Source organism: Bos mutus, chromosome 22, assembly GCF_027580195.1.
Source record: "Bos mutus isolate GX-2022 chromosome 22, NWIPB_WYAK_1.1, whole genome shotgun sequence".
In the NCBI taxonomy this organism is placed as follows: Eukaryota; Metazoa; Chordata; class Mammalia; order Artiodactyla; family Bovidae; genus Bos; species Bos mutus.
Window position 1 is genome coordinate 37,690,864 of NC_091638.1, and position 12,378 is coordinate 37,703,241.

Genomic DNA, 12,378 nt, shown 5'->3' on the forward strand with positions numbered 1-12,378 from the left:
TAATTTAAAATATAAACCAAGATAAATGTTTCCCTGTAAGCTTGAACAATATAGTTTACCAAGAAAATCAGAAATGAAGAAATTACAGAGTTTCAGAAGCAGCCATATGGCTCAAATATCTGTTTTCTGTGGTTTGAGTTAACCAAGAATACTGACTTCCATGTCAATGCTAATTATTCATTTTTTGGTTAAAAGTTATTTTTTCAGCACATAATCAGCATCATTGTAACTCACTTTTGAAGATTTGTTGACTTGGACTTTTTGTAATAAGATATTTAGATTGTCTCCGTGGCTGGGTCTCCCTTTTCTTTTCCCCTCCTGACATGGGATATTGAGTTGAGCGCATAGTAAGGGTTTAACCGTCATGTGGTTGACTAAATGAAGGAAATAATAAGTTACGTTTATGCTTTCCAGTCATCCACATCTGTAATTGGGAATGCGAATTTAAATAGATCTTTTGCTTCACTTGTAACTGAAATCAGGGACTGTGTTTTGAAGGTCATATTTAGCTTTCAGGGGCTTGTGGTAAAGAACCGACCTGCCAGGGCAGGAGACATAAGGGATGCGGGTTCTGTCCCGGCGTGTGGAAGATCCTCCGGAGAAGGAAATGGCAACCGGCTCCAGTATTCCTGCCTGGAGAATTCCATGGACAGAGCAGCCTGGCGGGCTATAGCCCATCAGGTAGCAAGGAGTCTAACTAAGCACAGCACAGCACAGCACAGCACAGCACAGCACAGCACATTCAGCTTCTAAATAGTGGGTTTTCCTATGATTTTCGTTCCTGGAAAATTCAGAAGACTCCCAGATTTGCTGTGTTTAACTTCAAGTACCTCCACATCTCCTTTGCCCAGCTGCATGCCACCTTCCCCACCCAGCCGAGAATTCCTAATCGCCAGGTGGACTTGGGGCCCCCGGGAACCGAGCTCCTGCGCTTCCTGGACTTTGCGAGACCCGGCGGGCACTGCTGCCCTCTGCTGGTGACCGCGCAAAACACCGCTCTCCATTCGCATCATCTGGGCTTCTCAGAGGACGATCTCTGAAAACTCCCTTACTCCGACCCTGAACCCTGTACAAAAAAGAAAAGTTCAAAATCAAAGCAATACTAAGTGGTATAGATGAACAATGCACGTCCATCACAGTTCTGATATTTCCTGCCATTATACCACAGTTCTTGTTTAAATAAGACTTTGCTGGTGACTCAGATGGTCAAGAATCTGCCTACAGTGCAGGAGACCCAGGTTCTGTCCCTGAATCAGGAAGAGCCCCTGGATAACGGAATGGCAACTGACTTCAATATTCTTGCCTGGAGAATCCCATGGACAGAGGAGCCTTGGGCCTGGTGGGCTACAGTCCATGGGTTCACAAAGAGTCGGACACGACTGAGCGACTAATACACACTTATTTAAATGTTGACTACTTCGTTCCAAAAGTTCGCTTTCTCCCACCTCTGCTTTGCTGAATGGGCTGGTTGTGGATACAGCGCCATTTCGATGTGTCCAGTGTGGTGTTTTCCAAGTTTTCACAAGTAGAAATTGGAATTTAGATGCCATAAGTTCTAGACTGGTCGCACGACGTTCAGCAGTGCTCTGTGGTTTGTCTTAGATTCCTGATAACAAAAGTCAGAGACTCACCCTTTTCTTCTCTTTTCATGTTTCACACCCTAGTGGTTACCTGTAAATTCATACCTCTTTCTAACAGCTTTCCTCTTAGTCCCGTTGACCGTTTTTGTTGTTAAATGATAACATTTGATTTCTGGAGATCACTCCACATCGACTCATAAGGATTTTTTTATTCTTGTTTAGCTCAGCCTGCTGCTTCAACATGTATAACGTGCTGTTGTTATTTTGACCACTTTCCTGTATTAGGGCATTTAAACCGTTTGCAGTATTGTACAATTGTGCTGCCATGAATAAGCTTGTGTGTTTGTGTATGAGTGGAGGTGTATCTTCAGGGTAGTTTTTCATAAGTGGCATTCCTGGGTCAGAGGGTGAGTGTAGTTTTGTTCAGTTTCACCAGACTGTCCTCCCCCCGGGGCAGAGGCTCCCTCTGAGACTGTTAGTGACTAGGATTTATTGTAAGGATACCTGGGGGCGGGGGAGGGAAGGAGGAAGGTAGGTAGGTAGGTCAGTAAGAATGGACAAACGGGCACTTTAACCATGTGGCTCTATCTCATGAGGACTTGGGAAAATAGTCTGGTTGGCAAGGTGGAGGCATATACTGGATGGACCTCTTGAGATGATTAGAAATGGTAGCACAACTCAGCTTGTAGAGACAGGGTTGCTACTGGTTCTGGACCTAAGCAGCAGTCCTCCCTGGTGGCTCAGATGGAAAAGAATCTGCCTGCAATGCAGGATTCCTGGGTCAGGAATATCCCGTGGAGGAGGGCGTGGCTACCCACTCCAGTATTCTTGCCTGGAGAATTCTATGGTCAGAGGAGCCTGGCGGGCTACAGGCCAAAAGATCACAGAGAGCTGGACACGACTGAAGCGACTCAGCATTGGACCTAGGGCTGACCTTGGCCCTTTAACAGCCTGGTTGATGACTGTTCACTCCCGTGCGCCTGCCCTCGCTTGTGACACCACTCTTGCCTGTCTCTCTGCTCTTCTTACACCGCCATCTGAGTCCTCGGCTCTGTAGGACATACAACCCTTCGTCCTGCTCCTTCTGGCCATGGTTTCAGCTCGCACTTAACTTTCTGACTGATTGTGGCCACTCTGCCTGCATGCCTATTTCATGCTGTGGTTTCTGGGTGCCCTGTATCTTCCCTTCGGGACAGAACTGGTCACACCAGGGCATCTCCTAGGCCATCTACAGTTCACACGGGATGTCATGTGTCCCCCTAGGGCAGTCTCTCCAGAGGGGCTATGGGTGGAAAGAGACATATGACAGGAAACAGGATTGATATGGATATAATTGAACAATTCACCAGAAATGGGAGTGTGGCTGCTCTGAAGACTTTACCTATTATGTTCTCAACAACTACACAGGCCAGTTGTAAATCTCTGCTTTTTCCTATCAACATTCTTATTTTTAAGCTGGGAAGAGGAAATTAAAAAGTTATCACATGGTCCGTCACTCCTTATGTTGTATATAAAGGAAGGTGATTACTAATGAAAGTAAGAAAGTTGGTACAAGGTAACTTCCTTAAAGGATGGTCCTAAACCAAGCCCCTCATGTTGATCTTACCCTAAACGTCAGTTCAAAAAAAGCCTTTCTTTACCATCTCTCCCCTGTTGGCTCAGATGGTGAAGAACCTGCCTGCAGTGTGGGAAACCCAAGTTCGATCCCTGGGTCAGAAAGATCCCCTGGAGAAGGGAATGGCAACTGACTCTGGTTTTCTTGCCTGGAGAATTCTGTGGACAGAGGAACCTGGCGGGCTACGGTCCATGGGGTTGCAAGCAGCCAGGCATGACTGGGTGGCTAACACTTTCACTTGGCCATCTATCCCATGAATGTGTTTATCGCACTATTCTGACCACTGTCTGAATAATTTACTTAGTGGTTTGTTGTTGATTTGCCCCTCCCGTTCCGTCCCCACCAGAACAGAAGCTCCATAAACAGCATGTACTGGTCTGCCCTGCTCGCATGGCACCCAAATCACTGCTCAGCACATAGTAGGAGCTTATAAATTTTTGTTCAAGAAATCAATATACTAATGGGGAGGCTGTGTGAAAGTGTCATGCGGTGTGATGCATTTGACACTTCCCGCTGTGTGCAAGTGGCTTCTAGTCATCAAAAATTAAACGGATATTGGTTACATCAGTTACTCAAAACCTCAAAACCAGCTCCAGGAATAAGAGCATTTTGTAAGCTCTCTTCTTCCTCCAAAATGCTCTTGTGCAGAGGTGCCATTTAGCGAGGGAAAAACACGCATGCTACATGGTTTGACCTTTATGCTGCAGTAACACTGGTATGTAGTGTGTTCTGAGCTGATGCCCTTAGTAAACTCAGCATCCTCTGAGCTGCCCACCAGCAGGGACCCTAGCAGCAGCCGAGGGAACTGCGCCTGTATAAACCCATCTCAGTCTTACCCAGGGAACCCGTAATCAAGCCTCATCTCACATCATGTCTTTGAAAATTCAGTGAAAAAGCTCAGAGTGCATGTAATTAAAAGTGAGCATCGCCACAGCCAAGCAGATAAAGCTAATTATACACTAAGAGGACCCTTCTTTAATGCGGCGGGCATGGCCGTAGTCATCCCATCAACAGCCCTCGGGGCCCGGTGTACAGGGAGCTGACCGCGTTCTGCTCAGAAAGAAAGACTCCAGTCCCCTGAAACAGGACACCCTTCTCAGAGCCAAATGCTCTCACATAAAGGGAAAGCACAAATGCGGAGGAGGAGGAGGGCCCGCTCGGTCGGATGTCTAACTGAAACCAGGCTCTTGGAAAAGAGCTCATTGTGACCGTTGTCATAAATGAAGAACGTGTGATTTTAAAATAAACCCTAGAAGCAGAACTTAAAAGAGGACGACACACATGCCCAGACCCCTCCATAGGCCAGTGTCAAGTCAACATTTTAATTTCTACAGGGCAGAAGCCTAAAAGAGGAGTCGTGTTTAGTTTTCCCTCCATGAGACAACAAAGACCCCAGACTTGACGCTTCTCTAGAAGCTTCTGTGTAGAACTAGTTAATCCAGTCAAATTGAGTTAATGGCTACAGAGAGGTTGATGGAATGGGCAATTTCCTGTTCAATAATGAGCTGTCAATACGGAGCAAAGAGCTACTTTGATCAAATCAATCTTAGCAACAGTTCAGGGTTCCATTGATTTCTCTGCAATCAGTGGGGACAGTGTTAAAAAGTAAAGGAAAATACAGAGCTTACTGGAAATATGTCTCCTCTGAGAGCCAGGCAACAGGACCTGGGCCAGGGCATCCAGGAGCATTGGCATCTGGCTGGTGACAAGTCGCAGGATCCCCGATGATTTAGGTCTCTGGACAATTGTAGTCCAAGTTGAGTTATGAATCCATAGTAGAATTGGAAGGCGGAAAATGCCAGGCACGTATAACTGAAAGGGCTTTCCAGGTGGCACTAGTGGTAAAGAACCTGCCTACCAGTGCAGGAGACATAAAGGACCTGGGTTCGATCCCTGGGTTGGGAAGATTTCCTGGAGGAGGGCATGGCAGCCCACTCCAGTGTTCTTGCCTGGAGTATCCCATGGACAGAGGAGCCAGGTGGGCTACAATCCAGAGTCACGAAAAGTTGGACATGACTGAAGCACCACAGCAGGCATGCACACGTATAATTGCAGCTGCCTTCTCTACATTAATGACTATGAATACAGGTTTTGCCTGGAAAATCCCATAGATGGAGGAGCCTGGTGGGCTGTAGTCCATGGGGTCGCTAGAGTCGGACACGACTGAGCGACTTCACTTTCACTTTTCACTTTCATGCATTGGAGAAGGAAGTGGCAACCCATTCCAGTGTTCTTGCTTGGAGAATCCCAGGGATGGGGGAGCCTGGTGGGCTGCCGTCTATGGGGTTGCACAGAGTCGGACATGACTGAAGTGACTTAGCAGCAGTAGCAGCAGCATACAGGTTTTCTCTTAAATCTATAATGAGATTTTGATCATATATTCAATTCTTATCACAAATCTCAGTCTCTGATGATCATTTTTGGGAGGTTGAGGGCATTCTTTGGTTCCTTGCTGATTTGAATTTGTCTCCCCCCGCCCCACCGCCCCTTCTTTGAATTGAAATACTTCATATCTTACCTCCAAGTTTCAAAACACTGGCTAATACTTATATTGGATTTGTTTAGAGCTAGGCTTCACCTGAAATCATAAATCAGGTGACAGAAGTGAAGATTTTCACATAATTTCCTGAGAAATTTATCTTCACGTAAAAAATGTGAAAAGTGAGGTGAGATAAATAAATGACAGCTAAAAGCATCCCAAGTATAAAAGTCAGCATTTCTCTTGTGTTCCTTGTAACCAGTCTACTATTTTCATTCCAGAGTGTTCATGACCATCAGAGCTCACCCTCTTGTCTGTGGGGTTAAAGTAATTCCTCAAATGGAAAATCTCTGCCAAGTTCGTGTCTGTTGCTTCGGTGATGCCAACCAGCCATCTCATCCTCTGACGCCCTCTTCTCCTCCTGCCCTCAGTCTTACCCAGCATCAGGGACTTTTCCAATGAGTCAGCTGTTCGCATCAGGTGACCAAAAGACTAGAATTTCAGCCTCAGCATCAGTCCTTCCAGGGAGTATTCAGGGTTGATTTCCCTTATGATTGACTGGTTGAATCTCCTTTCTGTCCAGGGTCTCTCAGGAGTCTTCTTCGGTGCCACAGTGCTAAGGTATCCATTGTTTGGTGCTCTGCCTTCTTTATGGTCCAGCTCTCACAACCGTATGTGACCACTGGAAAGACCATAGCCCGGCCTATACGGACCTTTGTCGGCAGAGTAACGTCTCTGCTTTTCAGCACGCTGTCTAGGTTTGTCATAGCTTTCCTGCCGAGAAGCAGTTGTCTTCTGATTTCATGGCTGCAGTCACCATCCTCAGTGATTTTAGAGCCCGAGAAGAAGAAATCTGTCGCTACTTCCACCTTTCCCCCTTCTATTTGCCATGAAGTAGTGGTAACCCCACTACTCCATGGGGTACCCCATGGTTAGGGAGCCATGATCTTACATTTTTTTTTTTGTAACATTTTGTTTTAAGCCAGCTCTTTCACTCTCCCGTTTTCCCTCATCGAGAGGCTCTTTAGTTCCTCTTTGCTTTCTGCAATTAGGGCAGTACAGCAGGCCCTTCTGTCTTTGGAATTTTCCAGGCATGAACATTGGAGTGGGTTTATAGTGTTATGATGGCATAAAGAGTATTTACAATTGAGCCATGGATTATTTCAGAAACTTTTTTTTTCCTGTACAACTTTGGTGCAGTTGGGATTAATAACTGTCCTGTGGGTTTAAGGCATAGTTTTCTAAATTCCTATCTCAGACCTGGACTCTTGGGCAAGAGTATAAATCTATTCTCCATATTTTCAACCTCATCATGTATTTGATCTGTTTGTTCTTTTTGGAGATTCCCTTCTAGAGACCTCTGCTCTATTTATTCACTAATTCACTCATTCATAACATTTTTGTGGATGCCTGCTAGGTACCAGGCCATCTTCTAGGTACTGGATGTGCACAAAAGATAGATTTCTTATTTTCCTGGAGTTTACATTGGAGTTAGAGGAGACAGAAATAAGCAATAAGTAAAATAAAAAATGGACTTCCCTGGTGGGTCAGTGGTAAAGAATCCACCTGCCAATACAGGAGATTCAGGTTCAATCCTTGGGTTGGGAAGATCCCCTGGAGAAGGAAATGGCCACCCACTCCAGTATTCTTGCCTGGGAAATCCCATGGACAGAGGAGCCTGGCAGACTGCAATACATGGGGTCAGAAAATAGTTGAATGTAACTTATCGACTCAATGACAACAAATAATAAAAAAATATTATTTTAAACAATGGTACATTGTATGGGGGGAAGAAATCAAGCTTGGTGAGATGGATTGTGAGTGCAGGAAGAGGAGCATAATGAAATTATAAACACAGGGGTTGAGAGAGGTGACATCTGAGCATCTTTGAAGGCGTGAGTGGGTCCTAGGGAAGCACGTTCCAGGCAGAGGGAAGGGTTAGGCAATGGCTGTGATAGACAATATGCCTGGTGTGTGAGGGCAACAGCTAGGAGCCGACAGCTGCAGCAGAGTGAGCGAGGGGAGAACTGGCGAAGGTGACAGCACAGAGATACTGGGAAGCAGCATCTCGCAGGGCCTTGTGGGGCAGTGGGGACCTTGAACTTTATTTATTTGTTTATTTTTATTGGAGTGTAGTTGCTTTACAATATTGTGATAGTTTCTGCTGCATTGTGAAATGAATCAGCCATCCGCACACACAGATCCACCCTCTTGGACCTCCCCACCCCGACCCTCCCACGCCTCTAGGGCATCACAGAGCCCCTGAGCGGAGCTTCTTGTGGCCACTTTTTTACGCAGAGCAGTGTATTCCTCTCCCAATGCATCCCACCCTGCACTTCCCCGCACCACATCCACATGTGGGTTCTCTATATCTGAGTCTCTGTTCCCGCCCTGCAAATAGGTTCCTCTGTACCATTTTTCTGGATTCCATGTATATGTGTGAATATACAATGCTTGTTTTTCTCTTTCTGACTTACTTCACTCTGTGTGACAGACTCTGGGTCCATCAACGTCACAACAAATGACTCCGATTCAGGGAACTTGAACTTGAAAAGGATCACACCATGCTAGCTGTTCTGTCAAAAAGAGCACAAGGAAAGATGCTGAGAGAACAGCTAGGAGACCACAGTGATCCGGGTGATGGGATGGACCAGGGTGTTCACAGGAGAAATGGAAAGTGGTCAGGCTCTGGATAGATTCTGAAGTGTTACAGTCAGATTTCCTAGTGAACTGAGAGGAGAGGAGAGGAGAGAGAAAAAGAGATACCAGGGAGAATCCACTTCCTGCTCCAGTCTTCCTGTAGTTTGCTAGGTGAGGCTGTCATCCTGAGCGCTCTCTGTTCCATCCCAGGGGTTCCTCTCCTCTTGGTTGGATTCCCGGTTTTCTGGGTAGAGTTTCTCCTCTGTGACTTTCTTCCTGAGAACGGGTGCATGGGATGTACATTTGAGAGTTTTGTGGGTCTTCCAATGCTCATATTCATTCTGTAATAAAGGCTGAGAATGGGATTCTAGAGTGGAAATCTCTTTGTCTTGATCTTTGAAGGTCTTGTCCCATGGTCTTCTGGTCCACAATGTCACATTTCAGAAAATACAAGTCATTCTGATTCTTACTCCTTTCTAAGTGACCTTTTATTTCACTATTTTTTTTTTTCAAGTGATGGCCATTCTATTCTATCCTATTCTTGGCTGCACTGCAGCTTGTGGGATCGTAGTTCCCCTACCGAGGATTGCACTCTGGGCCACGGTAGTCAAAGTGCCAAGTCTTAACCCCTGAACCCCCGGGGAATTCCCTTTTCTTTTCTTTGAAAACCTTTGGAATTCTCTCTTTGTACTCAGTGTTCTAAGTTTCCAGAGAGAGGTATCTTTAAAAAAAAAATCCGTGTTGCTGACTGCTCAGTGGATTCTTCCCGCCTAGAGATGCCCTGTGCTTCAGCTCTAGAATATCTCTTAGCTTCTACTATTCTCTTTCTCAGACTCTTGTTCAGGTGGTGGCTGTCCTGACTGCTACTGTCTGAACACCCTCAGGGAGTTTCCTACTTCGGATTCTCCAGGAGAAAACAATTTGCCTAACCAGCTCGAGTTGAGACAAACCAAATGAGTCATGAACTTCCAACCAGCCAATGTGTCAGTTTCCTTCAGCTTCACTTCATCAGATCAGCTTTGGGTCCCGTGACAGAGGGGTACTCCTGAGAGGCATTTGGGGACAGGCTTATTTCATTCAGATAGAGATAGTTGGAGATATTCTTTGCTGTCAAATCTTTGGTTCAAGTAATAGATCCTGGGCTAGAATTTTTTTTTTTTTGCCCAAGTAAGTTGTAAAAATATTTTAAATATGATATACATTTCTCTTTATATGAACATTCTAGATGGATCAAAGATTTAAGTGCAGAAAGCGACAAAGAACAAAAGAGAAAAGCATCAATATGCCAGAGGAAAACACGGGTGAATATTTTTTAAACCATGGTGTTGGAAAGGTCTTAATAGGACTTGATAATGCTATCAGGGAGCATAAAGGAAAAGAATCATAAATTTAACTATATAAACATTATAAACATCTATGTTTTAAAAATTCATTAAAAATGTAGAAAATGACTATAGGAAATTTTGCATTTCTTGACAAGCAGTTATATCCTGAAGATATGAACAGTGCTCAGAGATCAATCAGGAAGATTATGTAGAGGAATTGATGAAGCAAGGTAGGAGTTTAGCAAATGGGAAAATACAGGTCAGCACAAATGTGAAAAGAAATTCAACCTCATAATAAGAGAAACGTAATGGAAAGCAAAACATGTTTTGTTGCTGAAGATTAAAATGGGTGAAGAAAAGGTCTTGGCAGAGAGGGAAACAGGCTCTCTGTTTAATGTTGGTGGGAATGTGAGATGGTATCTAATTTTTAGAAAAATAATTTATATAATCCTTATCTACTATGTCAAAATATAAAATGTACAGACCCTGTTAATTAACAGTTTTACTTCTAGGGATTTGAGGTAAGGAATAACAAACCAAATGTGGAAACATATGCACATAGATGATCAACTTGATGGTATCTGAAAATGAGAGTGAGAAAATGAAAAATATTCAGATGATAGGAGTTACGGATTGAAAGAGGAAAAGCTGGCACATACAAGTAATGGACTCCTGTGTAGTCATTAGAGGTGATGATATTAATCCATATTTACTGGCATGAAAAGACATCTACCCTACATGGTGAGTGAACAAAGCAGTTCATAAGGTACACGTTCAAAATGAGCCTATTAATATGTAACCTAGATGGGTTTCAGTGGAACTAAGTGTCTTTAGAATGTAAGCTCCATGCAGACAGGGCCCACATTTTCTTCACTGCTGTGTTCCCAGAGGCTATGTCCGTCCTGGTACTTTGCAACTGTGCAATGTTTGTGGAATGAATGAATGAAAGAGGTTTACAAGGTTCTTGGTGCTTAGGGTGCTTAGTCGCTCAGTCCTGTCTGACTCTCTGCAGTCCAATGGACTGTAGCCTGCCAGGCTCCTCTGTTCTTGAGATTTCCCAGGCAAGAATACTGGAGTGGGTTGCTATCTCCTACTCCAGGGGATTTTCTCAACTCAGGGATCGAACCCCTGTCTTTTGCGTCTCCTTTGCTGGCAGGCGGATTCTTTACCACTGTACCACCTGGGGAGCTCCAGAAGGTTAGCATGGAGGAGTGTTGGCGATTTTTTCTGTGCTCTCAGCATTTTCCTTGTCATTTGAGTTGCCTTCAAAATATTTATTTTTTTACCAAAAACAGACACGATATTAAAAACATATGGTAATGCCTTCTGCTGGTGAGAATGTGACGGTTCCAAATGGTTCAGTGGCTGTGTAAATGGTTTAACTCTCTCTGAAAAGCATTTAATATTCAATATCTGAAAATCACAAAGCATGTCTTCTTTGTGCCGATCAAACCTGAATGGGAATTTATGCTAAGGGGAAAAAAATGTAAAATACAAAATACCCTGTGCATTCCAAGGTGTTCACCTTGGTTTTTGTAATAGGAAGATAACAACCTTAGACAACCTAAAGGCATTTCTAATGGAAGGAAGAGTAAAAGTAAATTACGGAAATCCACTGGGTGGAATTTCACGTAACCTTTACCAGTACTGAAGACTGTAGCAATATGAACAAAAAGAGGCTGAAAATATAGTCATGCAACGATTTAAATTATGAATAAACATATGGTGCTATGGTGTTAAGACTGGAATCTGGGAGCTACTTTCTGAGAAGCATGGAAGGAACATGGATTTTAGACTCTTGGTTGATCATGTTCCCTAACTTATTTGTGCTTTGTTTTTCTTATCTACAAGATGGGGTAACAGTACTACTTCCTAGTGTTAAGAGAATTAAAATGAGTTCCTCATAAAAGTGAAAGTCTTCACAGATATAAAGAGAACAAACTAGTGGTTACCAGTGGGGAAGAGAATTGAAGGGTGTTTCAGGAGAGGGGAGTGAGAGGGACAGACCATTAGATGTAAAATAAGCTACAAGGATCTGTTGTACAACATGGGGAATACAGCCTATTTTTTAAAAATAATAACTATAAATGGAGTCGTTGTTTAATTGCTAAGTCACGTTTGACTCTCTTGCCACTTAATGGACTGCAGCCGCCAGGCTCCTCTGTCAGTGGGATTTCCCAGGCAAGAATACTGGAGTGGGTTGCCATTTCCTCCTTCAGGGGATCTTTCCAACCCAGGGATCAAACCCACATCTCCTGCATTGCAGGTGGATTCTTTATCGTTGAGCCACCAGGGAAGCCCACTGTAAATGGAGTATAACCTTTAAAGCTTATATAATATTGTACAGCAACTATGCTTCCATATCTTTTAAGAAATGGGTATAAGAAGAAAGGTGAAAGGGGAAGAGTAGGGCCTAGACAACTGCAGTCGTTTTTTGTTGTGGTGGTTACTGTTGTTGTTATTATTATATTTTCAAAATCCTCAAGATTGCCAGCCTCTATTAATCACAAACGGATTGGAAAGTGAAATAGCTAAAAAATGGAGGGAGAAAGAGGTTCAGGAAATCCAACTTTGGAGGTGGGGACCACCCTCCCTGGGACTCTCCTAACTGAGAGGCGGGGAAAACCTCGGGGCCGGGGTGGGCATATACGGGAGTGTCCAGCAGGGGGCGCTGCGGGCGGAGGCGGAGCTGGGACCGGAAGCCGGGCTGGAGGCGTCCCGGCGCAGTCGGGGTCTCCT